Source organism: Engraulis encrasicolus, chromosome 21, assembly GCF_034702125.1.
Source record: "Engraulis encrasicolus isolate BLACKSEA-1 chromosome 21, IST_EnEncr_1.0, whole genome shotgun sequence".
Lineage (NCBI taxonomy): Eukaryota > Metazoa > Chordata > Actinopteri > Clupeiformes > Engraulidae > Engraulis > Engraulis encrasicolus.
In genome coordinates, this window is record NC_085877.1 from 29,179,080 (window position 1) to 29,205,572 (window position 26,493).

The 26,493-nt window shown below is 43.6% G+C and overlaps 2 long non-coding RNA genes across 3 annotated transcripts; one reads left to right on the top strand and one right to left on the bottom strand.

Moving 5' to 3' along the window:
- Nucleotides 1-3,088: 3,088 nt before the first annotated feature.
- Nucleotides 3,089-11,839, bottom strand: LOC134437781 (uncharacterized). 2 transcript variants are annotated; one of them, XR_010032480.1, is made up of 2 exons: nt 11,516-11,839; nt 3,089-3,254 (listed from the first exon to the last, which is right to left on the bottom strand). It is a non-coding gene; the product is annotated as an uncharacterized LOC134437781 (long non-coding RNA). The 2 variants fall into 2 exon arrangements; XR_010032479.1 differs by lacking the exon at nt 3,089-3,254 and adding an exon at nt 11,213-11,383 and having other exon boundaries at nt 11,516-11,837.
- A 9,594-nt stretch (nt 11,840-21,433) lies between these two features.
- On the top strand, nt 21,434-25,208 carry LOC134437783 (uncharacterized). Its single transcript, XR_010032481.1, has 2 exons — nt 21,434-21,860; nt 24,874-25,208. It is a non-coding gene; the product is annotated as an uncharacterized LOC134437783 (long non-coding RNA).
- Nucleotides 25,209-26,493: the final 1,285 nt, after the last annotated feature.

The following is a 26,493-nucleotide window of genomic DNA, read 5'->3' on the forward strand; positions in this document are numbered from 1 at the left end:
GGTTGTCCTAACAACCCTTCTAGAAAACAAGACTCATCAGCAGGGAATGTGGTTTCATTTCTTCTTCTTCACTTCTCCTTAAAGGGACACTGTGCAGGAAATGGTCAATAAAGGTACTGCAACTATGCTGCTCATTGAAACTGGGCTGCCTATTGCCAAATTTGATCTTTGCATGAAAGTTTACTTAGTAATAAACTAATATTTTCTAGTATGGTCCAAGCACTTTCATTTTTGCAGCTAAAGATGGCTATATCTGGAAATTCAAAATGGTGGGCCCTGGAGAAGATCCCCCTTTTCATGTATGAAAAATGCAATTTTTCCAGTCATAATGAATACTTAGAAATTGATGGTGGTGGTAAGTATTCGTGAAAAAGGTAACATTAGTGAATGGGCAGCATGAATTCTGGAAATAAACAACTAAAAATCTCACACAGTGTCCCTTTAATGTCAATGTCAGTGATGTGTTTGGTATGGTTTGGTAACAGAGAGGTTGTATATGGGGAAAAGGGTTGTGAAAGTGGACCCTTTACTACAGTGTAATTGTACAACAAACAGTCTACGACCTACAGGGCTGGCTGGTGGAGATATAGGGCCCGGGCACTTTTGGCTGAAAAGGACCCCTCATATTTAGCGGTGCAGAACTGGCTCACCGGTCGGCCCCCTTATCCTTGGGCCCCATCCACGAGGGTACAGGCAAAGGTTCTTTTAATTGTATCTTAATAGACCGTCTCTGGTGCGGGGCCCACTGGGAAATGTCCGCTATGCCAGATGGCCCTGACAACCTTTGTGATTGCCTGGCACCAAATTCTCAATCAGCACACTCCACTTATCCAGACATTTCAAGCTATGGAAATCAATATGTAATGAACAATAAAAGGCGCTAAAAGCCTTTATCATGGTTCAAATTGAAATTGTGTTTTTTTCTGCACACCTCAGCTGGCAGGTGCATAGGAGATAGGCTAACCCATGGGTCAATTAATCAAACAATTTGAAAAAACTCCCACACACTGACCATTTTGCTGTTTCGCTGTTCTTTAATAAACAACTTTTCAATCCTAGACCTTAATCAGGTAAATAATCCTAAATTTAGCAAAAACTGTGCATTTTTTTTTTAAATTGTGTATGTTATAATTGTCTCATGCTTGAAATTAAAGTAATAAAAAGCAACACTCAACAACAGCAAAGAGACACCATTCATTCATTCATTCATTCATTCATTCATTCATTCATCCATCTATTGAATTTATAGAAAGATTAATATGACACTCAGGTGTTTGGTTGTATTTCGGTAATACACTCACACACTGCTTTGCAATTAAACTAAACCAAACCAAAACCTGAGGTTGTGAAAGAGGATGTCTAACTAGGCCAAAAAGTCACTGCTTCAAATTGTGCAACAGCAGTCTACGACCTATGCTTTCGTTTGGCACTAAATTCTTGGCTATGGAAACTGTCTTGACTATAAGAGATCCGAGTGTTGCCAAATTGTGCCGTTTCCCGTCCAATTGGGCTGCTTAGGGTGGCTATCTGTGGGGAAAAATGGCATTTAGCAAAAAAATTAATAAAATAAACGCCCAATTTTTGGCCATAGAACGTGTTTCGGTCATGTGGTGCAACCTTCTTCAGGGCTAAGAGTCACTTGCTGCTTTTCCTCGGCCAGGGACAAAGTCATTTGAAAGGCACCCCGAATATCAATACACATATTGTTGTAATAGGGTCCAGATTCTGCTCCCCCACCCACACATTCCCTAACCCTGGCCGGGCCTGGCACAACTGATCAGCTCCCTGCAGGACTAGGTATTAAGCCATTGGGGTGGCCCCATATGCACCTCACTGGTGCCCCATTTGTGAACAATAAAGTTTGTGTCTTGTGGTGCCCCCTCACTGGGTAATCTGTCCACAGTGTTGCCAGATTAAGAAGTTTCCCTGTTTAGGATGACCGTCGGCGAGTAAAAAAGGGTATAAAGGGCATTGGGCGGAATTTTCTGCAGATTTGTGGCCATAGAAATGCATGGAATTTCAAGTTGGGCAGTAGTGTGCGTTCAGGCGGGTACTGAGCATTTTTTGGGCTGGAAATCATCTGTCTCATCTGGCAACGAGGGTCGTTCCCCCCTGCCAGCTTCACTGACTGCACGGTTGCCAGATGAGACTGATTATTTCCAGCCCAAAAAATGCTCAAAACCAGCCTGGAAGCACTAAATCCCACCTAATTCTATTGATTTCTATTGATTCCAAGTGCATTTTTACCCGCAGACGTCCATCCTAAGCAGCCCAACTGGACGGGAAACCGCCCAATCCGGTAACACTGCCTGACTGGCCCTTTCTAAGCCTGGTGGACAGGACTCTTGAGTGAGTGACCATTTATGTCAATGTGTTTTCGCAACAACCCAAGTGCTGACTTCCTGTCTCCCTCTCTCTCTCTCCTTCAGTGTTCCAGTATGCAGTGCAGAGAGGCAGAGGCGACGCGAGGGTCAGCTAGCCTGGGCCCCCAAGCGAAATCCAAATAAAAGGAATAAACATTTGAAACAAAATTGGCACGACTGTAGTAAATTGTGAGCTGTTTACTATACCATAGGGGCTTAGGGGCCCCAAGCGGCTGCCTGCCTAGCCTGGTGACAACATGCTCTGCTGCAGGGAGGGCAATTGACACGCAGATAAATGTTTATCTGCCGCCGTGTTTATACAACACAGAGAGAGTCGAATACAGCACTCTACTAAGTTGATCCTACTCTGGAGGAGGTGTTGAATCAGCACAGCAAAATTTACTGTGAAGATGACATCTGTGAGCCTTAACAGATGTGTTTATGTTTCGGGAAATCCAGGCTGAGGTCACATATGACCCCATTTGTTTTTCTTCCCCCATTGGCCATCAGTACAGTTAATATAACTCTTAACCAGTTGAAATGAATGCTGTTTCAGATAACATTTGATCCCACTCAAAAATAGTGTCAATTTTAGTCTTTGGTAAGTAGGTGTATCACCTTCAGTCAATACATTGCAACATTGGATTTGGTTCATTTTGCTTCTTGTAGTGCATGCAGCATGAAACACTGAGTTCAGGCAAAAAGAAAACCCTCAGAGAAAGGAGTAAAATTTAGGCTGTTTATTGAAACAGAATAATCCAACAGGAATGAGGGATTCTTCGGCGCTGGTCCCAGTCATCAGTCCGGGGTCTTGCATCAGTGGATCTGCGCAGATCTCTTGAGATTCATCCAGCCTTCCTCTGGCATCCGCGTGTATCAGGAACCGCAAATCTGCAACACAAAGCAAAATAGACAGTGTTGTTTTAAAATGGGTTATTGTGATTTAATGACATACTACACATCAAAATATGAAATTAAATAAAATGATTGTTGATTGAGGTCAGCAATCTACTTACTTTGTTTGGAACTCTGCGAGTTGGATGCGAGTTGTCCATTTTCCTTTGTAGGACAGCTAGCCCCACGGCAGATGGAGACATGCCAACCTGGTGGTGGGAAAGAGTGCTGCATGAACCAAGAACAAGACAAGTACAACATTGTTTTAATTCAAATCTGCGAAGTTGAACACATTGGAGCTTCATCAGAAGATCTGCATTCACATAGGCTGTAGGCCTACTGTAAGATGCACTTCTGCGCTCGCCAAGTAGGTCTTTGGTGCAGGAGATGAGATGTCCACCAGGGGGAGGCACAGTCCTCACCACTGAGAGACGTACCACTGCCCATTGTAGGACAGCGCCGCCACTGAGAGGTGTACCACTGCCCACTGTAGGACAGCGCCGCCACTGTACTGCTGAGAGACGTACCACTGCCCATTGTAGGACAGCGCCGCCACTGAGAGGTGTACCACTGCCCATTGTAGGACAGCGCCGCCACTGAGAGGTGTACCACTGCCCATTGTAGGACAGCGCCGCCACTGAGAGGTTTACCACTGCCCATTGTAAGACAGCGCCGCCACTGAGAGGTGTACCACTGCCCATTGTAGGACAGCGCCGCCACTGAGAGGTGTACCACTGCCCATTGTAGGACAGCGCCGCCACTGCACTGCTGAGAGGTGTACCACTGCCCACTGTAGGACAGCGCCGCCACTGAGAGGTTTACCACTGCCCATTGTAGGACAGTGCCGTCCATAATTTCACCTCAAACGGTGGAGTAATTCACACATGAATTCCCACCGTCGGCCATTGGCCGTCCTGTTGTGATAAGTCGCCCATTTCCTCACGCTGGGCGAATTCGTTATCCATCCGTCTCGGATATCCAAGGAAGTTGGAAGCCCTTACCTTACCGTACCGTACCGTACCGTACCTTACCGTACCTTACCTTACCTTACCTTACTTTACCGTACCTTACCGGACCCATCATGGGTCTGATGCACTGATCCACGAACGCGGCCTATTTATAGCGACAGCACAGGAGGGACGTCATCGAGGTGACGTCATAGTGTAACGGAAAGTTTTGCTGGCATCTCAAAGTTTTGGGCCACTCTTACTATGGCTGTCTGTAGTGGCCACCACGTAATCCCAGACGTAGCAGACGCATTTCTCTGACCGTCTATCGCACCCGTTGTGCTGATTTTTCTTTCCTCTTTTTCAAGATTTGCCTAGGGAATGTCTGCACCCTTGACACAAAGACGCTTGCACGACGACGCCCCGTTTTTTCATCAGACTGCAATCTGAACTCCAACACAATTATTTTGAATGAAATTATATCAGGATAACCCAGTTGAGATGGGGCATGTCGTTTTCAAGATATGCCAGAGCCAGGTCGCCACTTATCACCACTTCCTGGAACAACTACACATTTTACGCACAGGCAAATACGCACAGCAGGGAAGCACACCGCGTCAAGTAACTGCACGTGTTATTTTCTTAGCAGGTTTCAGGCATATTGGTCGACCAGAGCACAATATCTCTCGAACCACTGAGAGTGGACGAGTAGGCCTAATGATATTCTCAGAGCAGATATTCTCTGCTTTATCTGTCGCTCATCGTTGATAACAGTTACAGAAATGATACGAGCATTGGAGATAGTCTCGTCAATTAAACTGGATGATATGAGAAAAGGGCATTATTGACCTATGCTTAACATCTCCGAGCCATATGCTAACCACGATTCACGGAATCCTGTTTTTAATATTTTCTTTTTTCTGCGTTTTGGTGCAAACACGTCATCAAAATAGTGTGCGCTTTTTAATACAGAGGGGATGAGAATGGGTTGACTGAGAGGTGAGAATGGATATATCTGATTAATTTCTTACATGACGAGGGCGACGCGTGGAGGGAGTCGCTGTCCATTTCTGGGCAGAGAGTGGACACAGAAGTGGGTGTTTTGGAATGTTTTGAGAACGTTGTAGTGACACCGACCCATAGGTATTTTTTTACGCCTAATCAACAGTGGCCCGCTGTGCGCTCTTCCGTGCGCAATTGTGGATAGATAATCAATCCAGTGTGGGTAAAGGTACGGGAAATGTCGTGCTGTGCTCGTAACCGTTACTTTTGCCGACCTTGTGAATATTCCAGTGGAAATTTAAAAGCAGGATGACGTCTTGCGCCTGTCTTGTGACCTCACCGCACTGACATTATAAATCAGGGTGGCGGACTCAAAATCATCAGTCTGAAAAATGGCGCGCAGAGCACGTAGAGCAGCTTCTCGCCCTGTCCGCAGGAGGCGAAGACAGAGGAAGGCAAGGATGGGCAGGAAGAGGTGTTGTTAAGTAACTTCCCTGTTCCCTCACCCCTATCCCCCCTCACCCCATCATGATCCCCTTTCCCCAACCCTCAACCCCTATGAGAGACTCCGCCTGTAATGCAGGTGGTTATTGATCTTTCTAAATAAATAAAATGGGGTGTAAAACTTATCCACCACTGTGGTTGAATTTTGCTTTCAGTTTTCCCAAAAGCGTTCTACAAAGAATATTGAGCATAGCGCCCCTCTGTGGATTGAGAGAAACAATGTCGGAATGACAAATCACATACAAATCTTTGCGCCTTAATTCAATCACGAAGCTGATGAGTAAGTAGCTGATGAGCAAATAGGAATTTAGAAATTGTAATAATATATTTTAGGGGCTTTTATTTGATAGGACAGTGTGAGGTGGTGACTGGATGCGAGTGAGAGAGAGGTGGGGAGGATCCAGAGAGTAGTAGAGCACAATCAATGGAAAGAAGTATTAAAGTCTGGCTTCTCGCCAGGCTAGAATCGAACACGGGTCTCCAGCGTTTAACGGCCAATGCCCTAACTGCTTGAGCCAGGACTGAATTTTGACACCTCACTATTTACTGAGTATATGTGAGAAGGTGAGGCACCTGACATATTATAAATGTGTAAGATAATGATAGACTGATATTGACAAGAACACTGACCCCCACACTGTGACATTGGATAAGAAACATGATGACCATGATTAACCTAAAGCTATAGTTTAACGCCTGTGCCTACAACGAAAAACTGATGCTAGTGGGGTTTTTTTACACAATAGAATTGAAACTAAAGTCACGACTTTATCAATGAAAAATGTAATCACTTAATAGTGTGACAGCCTGTCTATGTTTTGGAAAGTATTTTGGGAAGTCTTTTGGAGGCTCTAGCTCCCACACGGATTACCCTACCTTACTAAAATTGTATTAGGGCCTTTTACTCTTTACACTTTCAATCGACCGTTCTGATTTTGATGTCAGCCCCATAATACAGTGTGAGGAAAAACATTAGACTTTTCAAATTGTTCATGTTTGGGTGTCAGATGTGACGACTGTGACAACCAGTGACAGCCAGCCCCACTCTCCCGACAGCAAAATGCACAATCGCGACTCGTGGGGACACGTTTTCATCCGAGACAAAAGGGGCAGGGCCCATAGGCCTATGCAGTGTTGGGAAAGGGCGTAAATTCGTGTGCGCGTGTTTGGCATGGCGCTGGCCGTGGTCCTGAATCGACAGAATTGGATGTGGATGATGTCGGCTTTCATCTGGTAGCCAAGTGCATCCCAGTCACAGACAATGTGGTTGGCAATTGTGAAATTGGCCGCACAGAAATAGCCTATAGGGCAGTCTGTAGCGCGCTCCCCGTGTTTTAACATGCTGCATGATAAATACAGACTAGGCCTGGGTAAGCTATTCAAAGGCGACTATGGGTCCGCTCAGTTGGTTCCCAAAGCGAAGCGTCAGATGAATGAACAGACCTCCGCCAAGGAAGCGGTTTGATTGAACATTTGACCATGTACTTTGTATCAAATTGTATGAATGTTTGACAGAACATTTTACTATGTAGCCTACTACTATGTGAGACTATGTACACCCCTTTCCCCCAAGTCTTTCTGCCTTCTTTTTGTAGAGTTAGACACTGAAATGCCAAAATTCGCGCTCTCACAATGGAGAAGAATCTTTAATTTAAGCGGGCTTGCGGAGCAAGGACCATGCAGAGCATGGCCCTTGCAGAGCAAGGCCCGATTATTAGTAATCTCTAAGTCCTGTTTCTTTTATTATTGGTTCTCTTGTGCAGGGCAGCAGTAAAAATAGAAAATGGATCTCCTCCTAGGCTTTTCGAGATAGAGCCACCGTTCAAACACTAAAACGACCGGCTCGGCTTGGAGGTCGCGTAGGCCTATACTAATAGGCTTTTCCGTGTCTCTTGTCGTTTTCCCGTTTTTGGCGATTTTGTGAAAGCTTGGGTCCCCATTGAAAACAATGGTGGAACCTTCATGAACCAAGGTTCCGCCACTCTAGAGATTAGAGTGTAGGAGGCTTTTTCGGTCATAAAACATCAACACTTTCACCTAGAAGTTTAGTTCATGCGTTGTTAGCGAGCTCTATGGGATGTCTCCAAATTGTGAAAGTTTCATCTCCCAACTCCCAATACTTTTTAAATGGCAGGTTTGTTAAAAAAAACAGGCCTGGGTCTATGGAGAATCCATAAGTGCATTTTTCAAGAGATCAGCGCATGTCCCACACAGAGGTCCATTTGTGCCTGAACCATTTAACCTATAAACTTCATTCAAAGACTGTTAGAGAGATCACAAGCATGACTCCGATCTGTGAAAAGGACACGTGCCAACTCCTTTTAGTTTTTTTACAACGATGTTGTAAAGACAAAAAACTCATTCTCATTCTCTCCCCTGTTTACAGCTCAATACTAACTGTCACTTTCTCAAGATTCTATTCTTAATGAGCAGGTGCGAGCAACCATTCTAGAAGTCTATTGTTCAGCTCTTCAATGCAATGTGATATAGTCTTGCTGGACTGTGCATAACAGGTAGCTGCTTGGCTTAATGGGAATGCATGCTGATGGATTAGAGATATGGAGGTTGAGGGTTTGAACTCCACCCATGCCATGTTGATTTTCAAAATTATATCATATGCAGTGTTCCTTAGCCAAGTTAAAATACCATGTATGTAATTTATTATCAATGACAAATGTGCTGGATTACAGATATGGAGGTTGGGAGTTCGAACCCCAGTCGAAGCCATGTTGATTTTCAAAATTATATCATATGCAGTGTTCCTTGGCCAACTTAAAATGCCATGTATGTCATTTAGTATGAATGGCAAATGTGCTGAATTAGGGATATGGAGGTTGGGGGTTCGAACCCCAGTTGAAGCCATGTTGATTTTCAAAATTATATCATATGCAGTGTTCCTTGGCCAACTTAAAATGCCATGTATGTCATTTAGTATGCATGGCAAATGTGCTGAATTACAGATATGGAGGTTGGGGGTTCGAATCCTAGTCGAAGCCATGTTGATTTTCAAAATTATATCATAAGCAGTGTTCCTTGGCCAACTTAAAATGCCATATATGTCATTTAGTATGAATGGCAAATGTGGTGAATTAGGGATATGGAGGTTGGGGGTTCGAACCCCAGTCGAAGCCATGTTGATTTTCAAAATGATATCATATGCAGTATTCCTTAGCCAACTTCAAATATCATGTATTGTATGTCATTTAATATCAATGGCAAAGGGGCTGGATTACAGATATGGAGGTTGTGAGTTCGAATCCCGCTCGAAGCCATGTTGATTTTCAAAATTATATCATATGCAGTGTTCCTTAGCCAACTTAAAATACCATGTATGTCATTTAGTATATCCCCAAAACGCAGAGCTACAACACTTTCAAGATGGCTGAATCCAAGATGGCTGAATTGTTTGGCCCATAACTTCTGACTGGGTGGATGGAGTTTTTCCAAGATTTCTTTTAGCTTTGTTTTCTCAATAGTACTTTGTTTCATCTCTGCCCCAAAAGGCAAGCCCGCTTCCAGCATTTTCTGTGAGAATGCAATCTAGTTATTATAATTTTTTTAAACCTGCATCCTGATCACTTGCTTCTTTTGTCATTTCCAAATACGCCACAAATTTACATCTAAATCCGTTCATAACTTTTTGAGTTATCAGACAGACAGAAACAAGTCCGACAGGCGGACAACAGATGCGTCCGTCTATGCCATTGGTTCTCAACCTTTTTTACTCAATTCTGCCACCTTATGGACACAAGAGGGGATCAGAAACGCGTCACGGACGGACGGACGGACCAACGGACGGACAAAGCCTCTTACAGAGATGCGTGAGACGCATCTAAAAAATGCAGGTGTAGGCCTATTCTTGCTCATTATGCATTCCTTGCCCTTCATTCGCCCTGCATATCCTACACAACATGGTCTAGGGTAATTTGCTGTTTGTTCCATTAGGTTTATATGGATTCTGTTGTAATGGTAGGCTTTGTGACACTGACTGAAGTGCCATCCAACAAGTCCGACAGGCGGACAACAGATGCGTCCGTCTATGCCAGTGGTTCTCAACCCTTTTTACTCAACTCTGCCACCTTATGGACACAGGAGGGGATCAGAAACGCGTCACGGACGGACCAACGGACGGACAAAGCCTCTTACAGAGATGCGTGAGACGCATCTAAAAATGGTCTGGCCCATCCAAAACAGAAATTCTGGCGCCGTGGCTGCCCTGTCAGGTGCCCCCCATCCAAAAAATGTTCTAGGGCCCCGACAGCCCCTTTGCCTAGGGCCCCCAAAATCCTAGAAACGGGCCTGCAGGGAGGGGACTTGACACTCAGATGATAAATGTTTGTATTTATACAACACAGAGAGAATCGAATTCAACACTCTACTAAGTTGGTCGTACTCTGGACAGAGTCTGGAGGAGATGTTGAATCAACACTGCTAAATGTACTGAAGACATCTGTGAGTCTTAACAGATGTGTTTATGTTCTGGGAAATCCAAAATGAAGTGGCATGTGACCCTGCCATTTGTTTTTCTTCTCCCACCAATGGCCCTCAGTACACAGTAAAACTACCACTGTTAATATAGCTCCTAACCGTTTGAAATTAACACAGTTAAAAAGAAAACCATTCTGTCGATTTTGTTTAGAAGAAGAAGATACAACAGGACACTTACTTTGGTAATGCTCTCCAACTGCTATATTCTGGCTTGAAGTAGAAAACTGGTTGCTAAAGTATAATGTAAACTTGCATTTAGATCTCCTATACTCCTAGGCAACTTGGCAAGCGATTATATTATTCTTATGTTGGACAAAGTGTTCATATATAGAATGATGGATATAGAGAAATTGAAAATAAGAGCTTTTAAAAATTATATCAATAGAATGTGTAACTGCTAATGAGACAGGAATGATGAGCTATGCAAATGGTTAGAATTAAAATATGGCGAGGGGTGGCCTTAGGGTCTTTTTGTTGTTCTTGTTTTTTCATTTTCGTTCTTAGTATCTCTCATTTAATGTAATACTTCTCATTGCATTAGGATAACATGCAAACTGTAACTTTATGAAGTTTGTATATGAGGGTCGTGGGTGGCTACTTAATATACGGTCTGACAGGGGGATCTCAGATTTGAATATTTTGTTTCCTTCTTATTTTTTCTTTTTTTATTATTGTCCTTTTTGTTGTTAACCCCAGTTTTTTTTTGGTTTATTGTATTGTTTTATTAAAAAAATGAAAGGAATTTAAAGAGAAAGAAGAAAAAAGAAAGAAAGAAAAACACAAATTAAGTCCTCCATATGTGGTGGTTGGGTTTATTAAAAAATAAAAGAAAAAAATTAACACAGTTTATAACATTTGATTTGATCCCACTTCAAAATTGTTTGAATTTCACTCTTTGGTAAGTAAGTGTATCACCTTCAGTGAATACGTTGCAACATTGGATTTGGTTCATTTTGCTTCTTGTAGTGCATGAAACATTGGGTTCAGGCAAAAAAAGACCCTGAGAGACGAGTGTGAACTATGATTTAGGCTGTTTATTTAAACAGAATAATCCAACAGGAATGAGGGATCCTTCGGCGCTGGTCCCAGTCATCAGTCCGGGGTCTTGCATCAGTGGATCTGCGCAGGTCTCTTCAGATTGGTCCAGCCTTCCTCTGGCATCCGAGTGTAAAAGGAACCGCAATTCTGCAACACAAAGCAAAAAGGCCGTTAGACATTGTTGTTTGTAAATGGGTTATTGTGATTTAATGACATACTACACATCAAAATATAAAATTAAATAAAATGATTGTTGATTGAGGTTAGCAATCTACTTACTTTGTTTGGAGCTCTGTGAGTTGGAGCTCTGAGAGTTGTCCATTTTCCTCTGTAGGACAGCTAACCCCACGGCAGATGGAGACATGCCAACCTGGTGGTAGGAAAGAGTGCTGCATAAACCAAGAACAAGACAAGTACAACATTGTGTTTTTCAAATCTGCAAAGTTGAACACTTTGGAGCTTCATCAGAAGATCTGCATTCACATAGGCTGTAGGCCTACTGTAAGATGCACTTCTGCGCTCGCCAAGCAGGTCTTTGGTGCAGGAGATGAGATGTCCACCAGGGGGAGGCAAAGTCCTCACAGCGCCACCACTGCTGAGAGACGTACCACTGCCCATTGTCGGACAGCGCCGCCACTGAGAGGTGTACTACTGCCCACTGTAGGACAGCGCCGCCACTGAGAGACGTACCACAGCCCACTGTAGGACAGAGCCGCCACTGAGAGGTGTACCACTGCCCATTGTAGGACAGCGCCGCCACTGCTGAGAGGTGTACCACTGCCCATTGTAGGACAGTGCCGTCCATAATTTCACCTCAAACGGCGGAGTAATTCACACATGAATTCCCACCATCGGTCATCGGCCATCCTGTTGAGATAAATCGCCCATTTCCTCACGCTGGGCGAATTCGTTATCCATCCGTCTCGGATATCCAAGGAAGTTGGAAGACCTTACCTTACCTTACCTTACCGGACCCATCATGGGTCTGATGCACTGATCAACGAACGCGGCCTATTTATAGGGAGCGACAGCACATGGGTGACGTCATCGGGGTGACGTCATAGTGTAACGGAAAGTTTTGTTGGCATCTCAACGTTTTGGGCCACTCTTGCTCTGGCTGTCTGTAGTGGCCACCACGTAATCCCAGACGTAGCAGACGCATTTCTCTGGCCGTCTATCGCACCCGGTGTGCTGATTTTTCTTTCTTCTTTTTCAAGATTTGCCTAGGGAATGTCTGCACCCTTGACACAAAGACGCTTGCACGACGACGCCCCGTTGTTTCATCAAACTGCAATCTGAACTCCAACACAATTATTTTGAATGAAATTATATCAGGATAACCCAGTTGAGATGGGGCATGTCGTTTTCAAGATATGCCAGAGCCAGGTCGCCACTTATCACCACTTCCTGGAACAACTACACATTTTACGCACAGGCAAATACGCACAGCAGGGAAGCACACCGCGTCAAGTAACTGCACGTGTTATTTTCTTAGCAGGTTTCAGGCATATTGTTCGACCAGAGCACAATATCTCTCGAACCACTGAGAGTGGACGAGTAGGCCTAATGATATTCTCAGAGCAGATATTCTCTGCTTTATTTGTCGCTCATCGTTGATAACAGTTACAGAAATGATACGAGCATTGGAGATAGTCTCGTCAATTAAACTGGATGATATGAGAAAAGGGCATTATTGACCTATGCTTAACATCTCCGAGCCATATGCCAACCACGATTCACGGAATCCTGTTTTTAATATTTTCTTTTTTCTGCGTTTTGGTGAAAACACGTCATCAAAATAGTGTGCGCTTTTTAATACAGAGGCGATGAGAATGGGTTGACTGAGAGGTGAGAATGGATATATCTGATTAATTTCTTACATCACGAGGGCGACGCGTGGAGGGAGTCGCTGTCCATTTCTGGACAGAGAGTGGACACAGAAGTGGGTGTTTTGGAATGTTTTGAGAACGTTGTAGTGACACCGACCCATAGGTATTTTTTTTACGCCTAATCAACAGTGGCCCGCTGTGCGCTCTTCCGTGCGCAATTGTGGATAGGTAATCAATCCAGTGTGGGTAAAGGTACGGGAAATGTCGTGCTGTGCTCGTAACTTGCCCGTTACTTTTGCCGACCTTGTGAATATTCCAGTGGAAATTTACAAGCAGGATGACGTCTTGCGCCTGTCTTGTGACGTCACCGCACTGACATTATAAATCAGGGGGGCGGACTCAAAAGCATCAGTCTGAAAAATGGCGCGCAGAGCACGTAGAGCAGCTTCTCGCCCTGTCCGTAGGAGGCGAAGACAGAGGAAGGCAAGGATGGGCAGGAAGAGGTGTTGTTAAGTAACTTCCCTGTTCCCTCACCCCTACCCCCCCTCACCCCATCATGATCCCCTTTCCCGACCCCAACCCTCAACCCCTATGAGAGACTCCGCCTGTAATGCAGGTGGTTATTGATCTTTCTAAATAAATAAAATGGGGTGTAAAACTTATCCACTGTGGTTGAATTTTGCTTTCAGTTTTCCCAAATGCGTTCTACAAAGAATATTGAGCATAGCGCCCCTCTGTGGATTGAGAGAAACAATGTCGGAATGACAAATCACATACAAATCTTTGCGCCCCAATTCAATCACGAAGCTGATGAGTAAGTAGTAGCTGATGAGCAAATAGGAATTTAGAAATTGTAATTATATATTTTAGGGGCTTTTATTTGATAGGACAGTGTGAGATGGTGACTGTATGCGAGTGAGAGAGAGGGGGGGAGGATCCAGAGAGTAGTAGAGTACAATCAAAGGGAGGATCAGGGAATATCCTCTTCCGTGAATCGAACACGGGTCTCCAGCGTCGGCCAATGCCCTAACTGCTTGAGCCAGGACTGAATTTTGATACCTCACTATTTACTGAGTATATGTGGGAAGGTGAGGCACCTATTATAAATGTGTAGGATAATGATAGAATGATAATGATAAGAATACTGACCTCCATACTGTGACATTGGATAAGAAACATGATGACCATGATTAACCTAAAGCTATAGTTATTAACGCGTGTGCCTACAACGAAAAACTGATGTTAGTGTTCTTTTTTTACACAATAGAATTGAAGCAAAAGTCACAGGAAAGTAACCTTAACTTTATCAATGAAAAAAGTAATCACTTAATAGTGTGACAGCCTGTCTATGTTATGGAAAGTCTTATAGAAAGTATTTTGGAGGCTCTAGCTCCCACACGGATTACCATAGCTTAGAAAAATAGAAAAAACTATTGTAGTAGGACCTTTTAGTCTTTACACTTTCAATTGGCCGTTCTGATTTTGATGTCAGCCCCATAATGAAGTGTGAGGAAAAACTTTAGACTTCTCAAATTGTTCATGTTTGAGTGTCAGATATGACGACTGTGACAACCAGTGACAGCCAACCCCACTCTCCCGACAGCAGAATGCACAATCGCGACTCTTGGGGACACTTTTTCATCCGAGACAAAAGGGCAGGGCCCGTATGCAGTGTTGGGAAAGTGCTTAAATGCGTGTGCGCGTGTTTGGCATGGCGCTGGCCGTGGTACTGATTCGACAGAAGTGGATATCTAGTGGATGATGTCGGCTTTCATTTGGTAGCCAAGTGCATCACAGACAATGTGGTTGGCATTTGTGAATTTGGCCGCAGAGAAATAGGTAGTCTGTAGCGCGCTCCTCGTGTTTTAACATGCTGCATGATATAGGCTAGGCCTGGGTAAGCTATTCAAAGGCGACTCTGGGTCCGCTCAGCTGGTTCCCACAGCGAAGCATCAGATGAATGAACAGACCTCCGCCAAGGAAGCGGTTTGATAGAACATTGACCATGTACTTTGTATCAAATGTTTGACAGAACATTTGACTATGTAACCTACTACTATGTGACTATGTACACCCTTGCCCCCAAGTCTTTCTGCCTTCTTTTTGTGGAGTTAGACACTGAATTGTCAAAATTCGCCCTATCTCACAATGGAGAAGAATCTTGAAACAAATCCTGCATCCTGATCACTTGCTTCTTGTCATCTCCAAAAACGCCACAAATTTACATCTAAATCCGTTCATAACTTTTTGAGTTATCAGACAGACAGACAGACAGACAAGCATACAGACAGACAAAGAGACATCAAACAAACGCGACCAGCAGTTTTACTGCTACTTAGGCACGTTCATGGGCTGTAGGCTAACCTATTGATTTCAGTTCTTCAATAATATATACTTTTACAAGTGTAACCGGTGGTTATCCCGAACTTTTATTCTGACGGGGTAACGACACTCCCCTTTCCTTCAGGTGTGTAGCATAAATCATTGCGGTGGTAGCTAGTTAGCAAAGACGCCGTGTTTTTGATGCTGTCGAGTGTAGCGTGGGCACACCGCTCTCTCTGTCCCTCTGTTTGTGGTTGAGCCACCGTACAGGAAAGGTAGGCGTCCTTCTCGGTTGGTTTATTGCTCTTTTTGGTGCATTGTAATGTACTTAGTTGTTGGTTACTGACACCATTTAACTTAATTGTAGCCCTGTCCATCGGCGGCTGGCGTGGGGTCGGCTGCTGTTCTGGGATGGTGTGCTGAGCTGGGCAAACTCAAGGTAAAAGATGCGTTCTGTACGCTTCTCTCGTGTGTGCGAACGTAGTCTCTGTTGTGACTGATGTAGTGTTACTCTATCACAGTGTCGCTGGTGATGTACTTCCACTTTGTGTCCTGTGTGGTTGACTGCTTGCATGCCGCTTCGAGAGAACCAGAGGTAATGCCGGCATTTTCTGTAAGAGTTTCGACGCTTAGCACTTGACTTGTGTAGGGAGTTGTGTGGGGTGGGAGTGGGGGTGCTCCGCAGGTGCGATGGCGGGACTGGCGGCGTGGTGCCTTTGATATCGCGCTGTGGTGTCGTGGTTGCACCTGTGGGAGCGCCCACATTTCCACAATACACAACTCCTGTTGAATCGAGTTATAAATGCCGTGCCTAATGGTAACTTTCTCGTTAAATGTACATAGGAGGAGTTGGTGCCTTCGACTACACTGATGCAGTGTCACTAGAGAAGGGGGGCATCACTGTTCTTTTCCCAACCTTTTTGTTTTGTTTTGTCCTATTGTGTGAGTGATTCATCCTGTGCAACCTTTTCATTTTGACGTCCAAGACGAAGGGGCTTGTGTAAGTTTCACTCTAACATCCGAGACGAAGGGGCTCGTGTAAGTTTCTACTTAGTAACCGCCAAGACGGAGCTTGTGTATATGATTAGGGTATGAACACTTAAGTATTACTGGGAGACGTATCTTAAATCTCAGACTCCTTTTGGAACCTATACTTGCTGTAGGGGGAGACCAAAGACGTGTGTCTAACAGGCTTGTGTGTGTGTGTGGTGGCCATTACAAATCTTGCCCTTTTGGCAGTTTTTCTTTTTTACAATTTGATTTACTAACTTGTTTGCCGTGATTTTTGTTATTTGGTCTACCTCTCGTGCAACTAGCACATTTGCACAATTTTGTAGCCTATATTGAGATGACGTGCCTAAGGATACTGTAAAAGCTTCATATTCTATTTGTTATAATTGACTGAGCCCGTGAGGCATATTTCCAGATGCAGAGACTCATTACGAAAAGAAAGAAAATAAAAAGAACTCTGAATTGTATGACAGTTGTATCTCTTGTTATTCACTAACCTGTTGCGGGGAAAGTCAAATCAAGTGTTTGATGGTTGGGTTCTCTCACCCTAACAAATGAGAGTGGCGTAGTCACTAAACATCTTAAAAATATTAAAAATATTAAAAAAAATATTACGGTAAAGAGATAACGCAGGCCACATTTGGCAGTAGTCGGCAAAGGATAACTAAGTGGATACAGCTGTCTACAATTGTTAGTGGTGGGTTTTGTATGCATTTGGTTTTGTTTTGTTTTGTTGGGAAAGGAACAGTGATTACCCCCAGCCAGCGGAGGGCCCCACCGATGATCACCGGTAGGGGTGCTGGCATAGCCGACGGCCAAGCTGCGAGAGAAGCATGGAAGGACTGTCTGAGTTGAAGCAGATGGTAGCGCATCGGCAAGGGCAGCTGGATGTGCTGTCAAGGTGGCTGGGCATTTCCCAGCAACCTCAACCTCAACCGGAGTCGCAGGAGGCTGGCTTCACGTGGGAGAGCCAGCATCGGGGGCACCCGGTGAGAGACCGTGATGGGCAACGGGCCTCTGTGGGTGCGCAGCGCTCGCCGACAGCCCACTCAGGGGGCAATGGGCAGGCCTCCAACCGCAGGCGCAGACTGTCATTTAGTGGACCGGAGAGTAACCGTCCAAGAAGAACGTCCATGTCGCATGAGGCTGGCTTCACGTGGGGGAGCCAGCATCTGGGGCACCCAGTGAGAGACCGTGATGGGCAACGGGACTCTGTGGGTGCGCAGTGGCAGCCCTCACCGACAGCCCACTCAGGGGGCAATGGGCAGCGGGCCTCTGTGGGTGCGCAGCGGCAGCCTTCGCCGACAGCCCACTCAGGGGGCAATGGGCAGGCCTCCAACCGCAGACTGTCATGTAGTGGACTGGAGAGTAACCGTCCCAGAAGAACGTCCATGTCCATCCAGCCTGGCGTGACTCCATCCTGGATCATAATGCAGTGTCTGTGTATGATTATGTGCATGTGTACTTTGTTGATGGTTAATGTGCTGGGGGGCCTCTAGTGTGCGTGTGGTTGCGCTCGTTGGATGCGCGTGCGATGCGCGTGCTTGTGTGTGTGTGTGTGTGTGTGTGCGTGCGCGCTTGTTGGGTGTGTGTGCGTGCGCGCTTGTTGGGTGTGTGCGGGGATGTGTGCGAGTGCGGAGTGTCACCGGGACGGTGACCTTTTAAAGTGGGGGTGTATGTAACCGGTGGTTATCCCGAACTTTTATTCTGACGGGGTAACGACACTCCCCTTTCCTTCAGGTGTGTAGCATAAATCATTGCGGTGGTAGCTAGTTAGCAAAGACGCCGTGTTTTTGATGCTGTCGAGTGTAGCGTGGGCACACCGCTCTCTCTGTCCCTCTGTTTGTGGTTGAGCCACCGTACAGGAAAGGTAGGCGTCCTTCTCGGTTGGTTTATTGCTCTTTTTGGTGCATTGTAATGTACTTAGTTGTTGGTTACTGACACCATTTAACTTAATTGTAGCCCTGTCCATCGGCGGCTGGCGTGGGGTCGGCTGCTGTTCTGGGATGGTGTGCTGAGCTGGGCAAACTCAAGGTAAAAGATGCGTTCTGTACGCTTCTCTCGTGTGTGCGAACGTAGTCTCTGTTGTGACTGATGTAGTGTTACTCTATCACAGTGTCGCTGGTGATGTTCTTCCACTTTGTGTCCTGTGTGGTTGACTGCTTGCATGCCGCTTCGAGAGAACCAGAGGTAATGCCGGCATTTTCTGTAAGAGTTTCGACGCTTAGCACTTGACTTGTGTAGGGAGTTGTGTGGGGTGGGAGTGGGGGTGCTCCGCAGGTGCGATGGCGGGACTGGCGGCGTGGTGCCTTTGATATCGCGCTGTGGTGTCGTGGTTGCACCTGTGGGAGCGCCCACACCTCCACAATACACAACTCCTGTTTAATCGAGTTATAAATGCCGTGCCTAATGGTAACTTTCTCGTTAAATGTACATAGGAGGAGTTGGTGCCTTCGACTACACTGATGCAGTGTCACTAGAGAAGGGGGGCATCACTGTTCTTTTCCCAACCTTTTTGTTTTGTTTTGTCCTATTGTGTGAGTGATTCATCCTGTGCAACCTTTTCATTTTGACGTCCAAGACGAAGGGGCTTGTGTAAGTTTCACTCTAACATCCGAGACGAAGGGGCTCGTGTAAGTTTCTACTTAGTAACCGCCAAGACGGAGCTTGTGTATATGATTAGGGTATGAACACTTAAGTATTACTGGGAGACGTATCTTAACCCTATACTGCACGGTGTTGCCATATGGCAACATACCATTCTTTTGGCATTTCCTGGTATTTAAATATAAATAATAGACACTGATTGGTTTTCATATTGAAACTGTGGCCTTGTTTTATCCAATTATGTGGTTTCTTGAAATCACCTGACACCACACACTGCCCCAGGCTCGCTCTTTCCCTCACTGTACTTGAGCGTGTGTCCTTGACAGATTACTCTGGCATTGGCCAAGATTTTTCACACTTTTTGCAATATTTACAAAATGTAAAAAAATATTGGGATGATCTATAGTTAGTCATGATCTGTTTTCACCATTTTGTTTTGTTTTCAACTAAAATGATTTCCTTTTGATGTTGAAAAATAGGTATGTTGCCATACGGCAACATTGTGCGGTAATGGAACAAGGCGGTCAATAGGGAAAGTGTATTGATACAAATACCCAATTCTAATTGATTGATTAATTGATTTAATTATTGATTGAATGATTGATAACTGATAATATTTATAATTAGTGTAAATGGCTGTCTGTAAAGAACATTAAAAACGTTATAATAGGGGTACATAACTGTTTTATGAGCTTTCACTGAGTACATGCAGAAGAGCGAACAAGGCCTATGCAGCCTCCCCCGACTGCCAGAGGTATACCACAAAAATCCCCAAACCCCAGATTAGAGCATAAAACAACTGTCATCTTGACCATTTCAAGCCTGCAAAATGTTTTGACTTCATGTGTCTGTTATAATTAGGCTAATTAGCACACAACGTTTGTGCAAATCTGTCAACCCGATCAAAAACTATTGTACAAAGTCAACCATTTTGAAAGTCAGCCATTTCAAAAGCATAATCTCGAAATTTCAAATAGCTCATAAACCAATTATATTATTAACACACAAAATGTACTGCAAATACAAGCACCCATTGAAAAGTTGTGGCGTAAACAAAAGGTAGGCCGTCTCGAAAGATTGCCAACTTCAAAGTCAGCCATCTTGAAATTCAGATATCTTGAAAACACTGGCCTCACAATTTTACATGACTTATTTACTCATTATAGAGTGTTATCACACAAGGTTTAGTGTAAATCCAAGCATCCTTTCAAAAGTTATGACAAATAAACTGTCGGTTATGTTGAAAGATGCCTGGCCCGCAAATCGGCCATCTTGAATGTCGGCCATCTTGAAAGTGTTGGCTCCCAAAATTAAATCAGTTCATGTACATATTATAGACAGTTACCATACACATTTTTGTGCAAATCTATGCACAGATATTATGTTAATACCTAATATATTCATTGGTGGTTGGTCAAAGTAATACCACTGAAATACTGTTTTTCGGGGATATAATAAACAGTATTCACTTGTTCTCTCAGTGGCAAAAATGTGTTAAATAACTCCCTTGAACTTGTGGGTAAACTTTCAATGTTTTTCTGAGATAAAAACAATTATATTTCTATAAAATAATCCATAATGTTGTATGACCCTTGTTTGGTCTTGGTGGGAAAATGTACACTGGATCCTTTCCGTAACTGCACAATGTTGCCATATGGCAACAAACCTAAAAGTACCCCCCCAAAAAACTTTTTTTTGAAAAAAATTGCAAAAATGTCTTAAGAAGTTCATTTTATGTGACAAAAACCACAGTAAGATTTTTTTCCATAATGGGATAATAATGTGTGCAGTATAGGGTTAAATCTCAGACTCCTTTTGGAACCTATACTTGCTGTAGGGGGAGACCAAAGACGTGTGTCTAACAGGCTTGTGTGTGTGTGTGGTGGCCATTACAAATCTTGCCCTTTTGGCAGTTTTTCTTTTTTACAATTTGATTTACTAACTTGTTTGCCGTGATTTTTGTTATTTGGTCTACCTCTCGTGCAACTAGCACATTTGCACAATTTTGTAGCCTATATTGAGATGACGTGCCTAAGGATACTGTAAAAGCTTCATATTCTATTTGTTATAATTGACTGAGCCCGTGAGGCATATTTCCAGATGCAGAGACTCATTACGAAAAGAAAGAAAATAAAAAGAACTCTGAATTGTATGACAGTTGTATCTCTTGTTATTCACTAACCTGTTGCGGGGAAAGTCAAATCAAGTGTTTGATGGTTGGGTTCTCTCACCCTAACAAATGAGAGTGGCGTAGTCACTAAACATCTTAAAAATATTAAAAATCTTAAAAAAATATTACGGTAAAGAGATAACGCAGGCCACACATATAAGTAGGAATGTATGAATTCAGGTGAATTGGGTCACTTTTTAGCATATAAGTGAATGGCCCAAACTGACCCAATTTACTTGAATTCACCATAAAGTTTTACATGGACGCCTATTGCATGCTTTGTGTTTGTAGGTGAGCAACAAAATCACAACTCAAGAGACAGAAGCTTCAGTTAAATTCTCAACATTTTATTGAGATTTTAAGGCAACACACACACCTGGGGAAACTTACATGATAGTTTAGCGTCTCCTCCTGCCGGCCCTCCTCTTGCGCATACGCCTGGGGCGGCGCCTCTTAACAGCCTTGGAGGAAGGAGAACGTCTGCGGCGTGCCATTATTGCTAATGATACTCTGACAGGCGCGTCGGGGGCTTTTATACTCACAGGACAGTGACGTCATCACACCCTATCCAGTTTTGGTCATGGTTTCAACAAAACTGTTGACTTTGGCATTGTGACATTTTTTGGGGTAGGCGTCACAATGATCGATGGGACAACACATGGGAATCACTTTAATCCAGTAAAGGGTGCGTACATAGAGGTAGAACCATAGAATGTATAATATAATATAATATAATATAATATAATATAATAAAATAAAATAAAATAAAATAAAATATGATATCTATGGGTAGAACATGGGCTAACACTAGAGTTGCCACGGCAAAATCACGACAGCACTGGGAAACGGCACATGCACCCTCCCATCTTGTGTAGGTAGTGTAGTCTCCGTCAGTCAATGCAAATCAATGGAAAACACTCCCACCTCTGTCAAAAAAATTACTAAAACTGTGTGAATATGAAGTAACACATTAATCAAAGACCAGATTTGAAATGCCAGGCTAACTTAAATCATATGAGTCGATAAAATGCATTTACAGATCAAATAATAATAATTATGTAGATATTTAGCAGCACACTTCAACTACTGTCCTCCTTGTATAATGTGTTGATGGACATTTCCACATTATTATGCCATTTTTGACAGAGGTGAGCCTCCTTCTTCATTCATTTCCATTTCTCTACCTGGCCTCGGTCCTTCTCAGGTCTACCTGGCGCTGACCTTCGTCCTGAATCGACAAAAGTGGAGCTGTAGCCAAGTATAGTGGGTGATGTGGGTTTTCATTTGGGGCTTTCTTTCTCAGCGACCAAAATCAGATGTGATTTTGGCCTCCTGAGAAAGAAGCCTCCTGTAGCGCGTTCCTCAGTTTTTACATGATGCATTAAGATTTGGACAATCAGAATTGAATTGAATTGAATTGAATTGAAAGAAACACTATAAGCTATTCAAAGCTGACTCTAGGTCAGTTGGGGCCCAAAGCGAACATTCAAAGGAATGAACAGAACATGAAACAAAATCGCTAGTGTAGTAATGTGTGAGCTAGGCCCTGGCTTGCGTCCCTCAAGCGGCTGCCTGCTATCCCGGTGTCAAAACGCACGTTTACCTATTTTGTGATGAAGAGGGGGGCTACACTTTGAACGCTGGTGTTCAACTTCATTCTCTTTCAAAGTTGTTGTTTTTTTCTCTCCAGAAACTAGAAGCCGTAATCGTCATTCTGGTTGTCATAAAGCACAAGTTAGCCTACACGTAGCACTCCAACCGGACTATTTACATGTAATTTAACCCAGGTCACGTAGGCTAGGTTAATTTCTGTCACAGCAACCAATTGCTGCTGCATGTGCTGCAGACAATATTCTTCAACATTTTAGTGGTAGGCCCACATGTAGGGCGTAGGCTATGCTATTGTAGCAAAGTGGACTTTTACTGGTAATTATCCTTAAAATAATAATTACCCCTTTTTATGTGTAATTGCACGACTACGCCACTGGGGGACTGCCACCCCAGAATATATTTTGATTTCAACCAATAAGGCACAACAGGTTCGGATAGACGTAGACAGAGACGTGTATTTCCAGTTCCAAAATAAAATATTTCTTTATTAATACATATTTAAAATAAGAAAATAAACAGACATTAAAAACTCCTGCACCGCATAAAGTAAGAGGGGACAAGTTGAGCAGAATAGGGAGTTCGGATCCGAGATGGCTGTAGCCTACATGAAATTAACTTGGCACACCATCAAACTATCGGGGCAGGTAAACCGTGTCTGAATTAAAGATGCCTATGTTTACACGCACATGCGCATAGGCATACCACGCCAAGCAAGTGATTCAATCAATAAGTCTTTGCGCTGCAAGCAAGTGATTCAATCGGTAAGACTTAACACGTCAAGCAAGTGATTCAAACAGTGGGTGCACCTCACCACTAATACTAATGCATACTGGACACGGGAACCTGCCCTGAAGAAAGGTTATACTAACAGATCAGATCAACTGTAGTTGACAAACAACAGTGATATTAAATAGCCAAGCCCGGAGTAGAGAGAGAGCGGGGGGGGGAGCGGTCGGAGCGAAATTAAACAAAACAAATAACAGAAAGGTAACACTAATTATCTAAGGGCAAAACAGCAGTGAACAATTGTACCACCGACCCTCGATAGCACATCTCAAACAGGACAGAATGCTACAAGTTGGGGTAGCGACAACCCGAGCACCTGGGGAGGATCCCTGGCTCACCTCCACATTGACATGGATACGGTAAGCTGGGCATCACCGGATCACAGCACAGGCCTACAACAACACCGAAACCAACCCCGGTAGAGCTCCAGCGGCCCTACTGCTTTCGGCTCTTTTTATAAAAAAATAACCTAGACGCCACTTGCTGCGAAGCCACTCAGCAGCTAGCTGAATCTGTGACGTCATAACAATACGGGAGCTGGCAAGGGACAACGCTCACCTTGCTTGACAGCTGAACCCGTTACAATGTGTTTGACATATGATCATGAAATCAGAGACACACCTGAAATCGGAGACACAGTTCAGCAAACAAGTCACAGAGCAATTTCACCGTGTGTTGGCAGTGTTAAGAAGCTCGTGGCATAGTGGTCATTATAATGAGGTTCTGGCCCATTATTCAAAGGTAGTGGCACGAACGCGCGCCCGTAGGCCTACAGCCAGAAGATCAGAAGTTTCGTCTGTAGGCCTACTGTCGTCAGCTGTCGCCTAATTTCCACAAATAAACAATCTGCAAGAAAGTAGCATTACACATGGAAATTGAGCTAGCCTCTTCCACATAATTTGTGTCCTAAATAAATCAAGCCACGGGGAAAACATAGCCTACCTGATAGTCTGATATAGGCTAGTAAAGCTCAAATACCGGAGAGGAATAGGCCAATTAACTGTCACATATCATTGGGTATAGGCCTAATAGTGCAAAAAGGTTAATGTCTATTGTCGTTATCATAGTTTTTTTAAATTTTATGTAGGCCTATTTTGTTTGAGTTTTCCCGTTTTCCCGTTGTTTGAGTCTGCATGCTTTGTCCTTGTCTGGGACTACAGATTAAGTTGCAATTGTGGTCATTTTTTAATACCTTCATACATCATTCCCAATGAAATATAGGCTACAAGCCTATTTTCTTTGCGAAAACTACCGGTAGACTATCTATAATTTGAATTTTCTCGATTGTTCACACTTCACAGTCACCTGTGTCGGCTATGGCTGATGCGCAGTGAAACGCCGAGACCAAGACAATGACGTCACAATGCCAAAGTCAACAGTTTTTGAAAACCAGACCAAAAATCTTCAGGCTGCGATGACGTCACCGCCCTGCGAGTATAAAAGGTCTCGCCGCACCTGTCAGAGTATCATTAGCAATAATGGCACGCCGCAGACGTTCTCCTTCTTCCAAGGCCGCCAAGAGGCGCAACAGGCGCACAAAGAAGAGAGCAGGCAGGAGGAGGAGACGCTAAACTATCAGGTATAGTTCCCTCGGTGTGTCTGAAAATCTCAATAAAATGTTGAGAATTTAACACAAGTTTCTGTCTCTTGAATTGTTGGTTGTCACTTAGAATTGTACAAACAAACACGCACACAAAAATTAAAACAATAGATTAAAAAGGATGGCAAAATGTCCACTGACATTAACTAAATGAAGAACAATAGCCCAGGCTCATTGATATAATAATCAGACCATTTGTTACTGACAACAGTAATGGACACTCTTGAAGTGCCCTAAACCCAAAGCTGTGAATCATCTTAGACCAGATTCCCTTCTTTGCTTCACTTTTAATGAAGGACGATTGTGCAGATCCCATCTTAAGCCTTTGTCCCAGGTCAGGTGCAAGGTTCAGGGACAAAGGCTGATAAAAGTTTTAGGGAGCTGATTACACATGTGGATATTTTTTAAATGCAAGTGCTTTGTCACCAGTCTACACGTAAACACAACATGTGGATAAAAATAAAAAACTCCATTTTGACAGATGTGTTTCAACCCCCACATGGGATATTTTTAAAAACAAAGTTTTGAAATGCTGCCTAAAACTGACATGTAGGCTAAACAAGAGGCGAAAAGCAATGCGTTTTCCCAAAAAATCATCCTCAAACGTGTAAACAGGTTCTTAGAGTGAGGAATCTGCACACTTAAAATTGAACGGTCATGTTACCATCTTGAGACCCCCACAGCCCATGCTACTCTTCTGTCCATTGACTTTTCCTCCCCTTCTAACACAATAACTTACAGCCTTATCTGCTTGGCGTTTAAGCATGACTTTACTATTGCTGTTTGGATTTTATATTTTATAACTTAGATGAAATAGTGTGTTATAGTCAATGGTGTTCTCTAGTATGAAATAAATAAATAAATACATGTTCTTTCACTGCATTCCCTGAGGGATGTTTGTGTTTACTTCTTCTATGCATCATGTACACAAGCAGTTGCAGAAGTCAATAGTATGTCAATAAACAAAGTATTAAAGGATAACTTCTGCCAATTTCAATATGCTGTTGTATTGCTCACCCTACCCTTGACTTGTCAGTACCTGGTGATGCTGCATTTCTCGACTCAGTCCTTTCCGCGATCTGAGCTATTCTAATGGGGGCAGACTTTGTTTACATTAAAAAGTTCTTAACTTTCTCCAAATATTATCCCAAAAGGTATAGCTGCTGTCATAATCAGTCCACTAAGGGCTATTAGAGCATGGTCAAGTGGTGAATGATTTTGTGTAAGGAGTCATATGTTGAACTCCATGTGTCTAAAAACAAAGGCACGGATATTGATTTTAGAAAATCGGCACCTAGCCCCTTAGCCCGTCACGGGGACA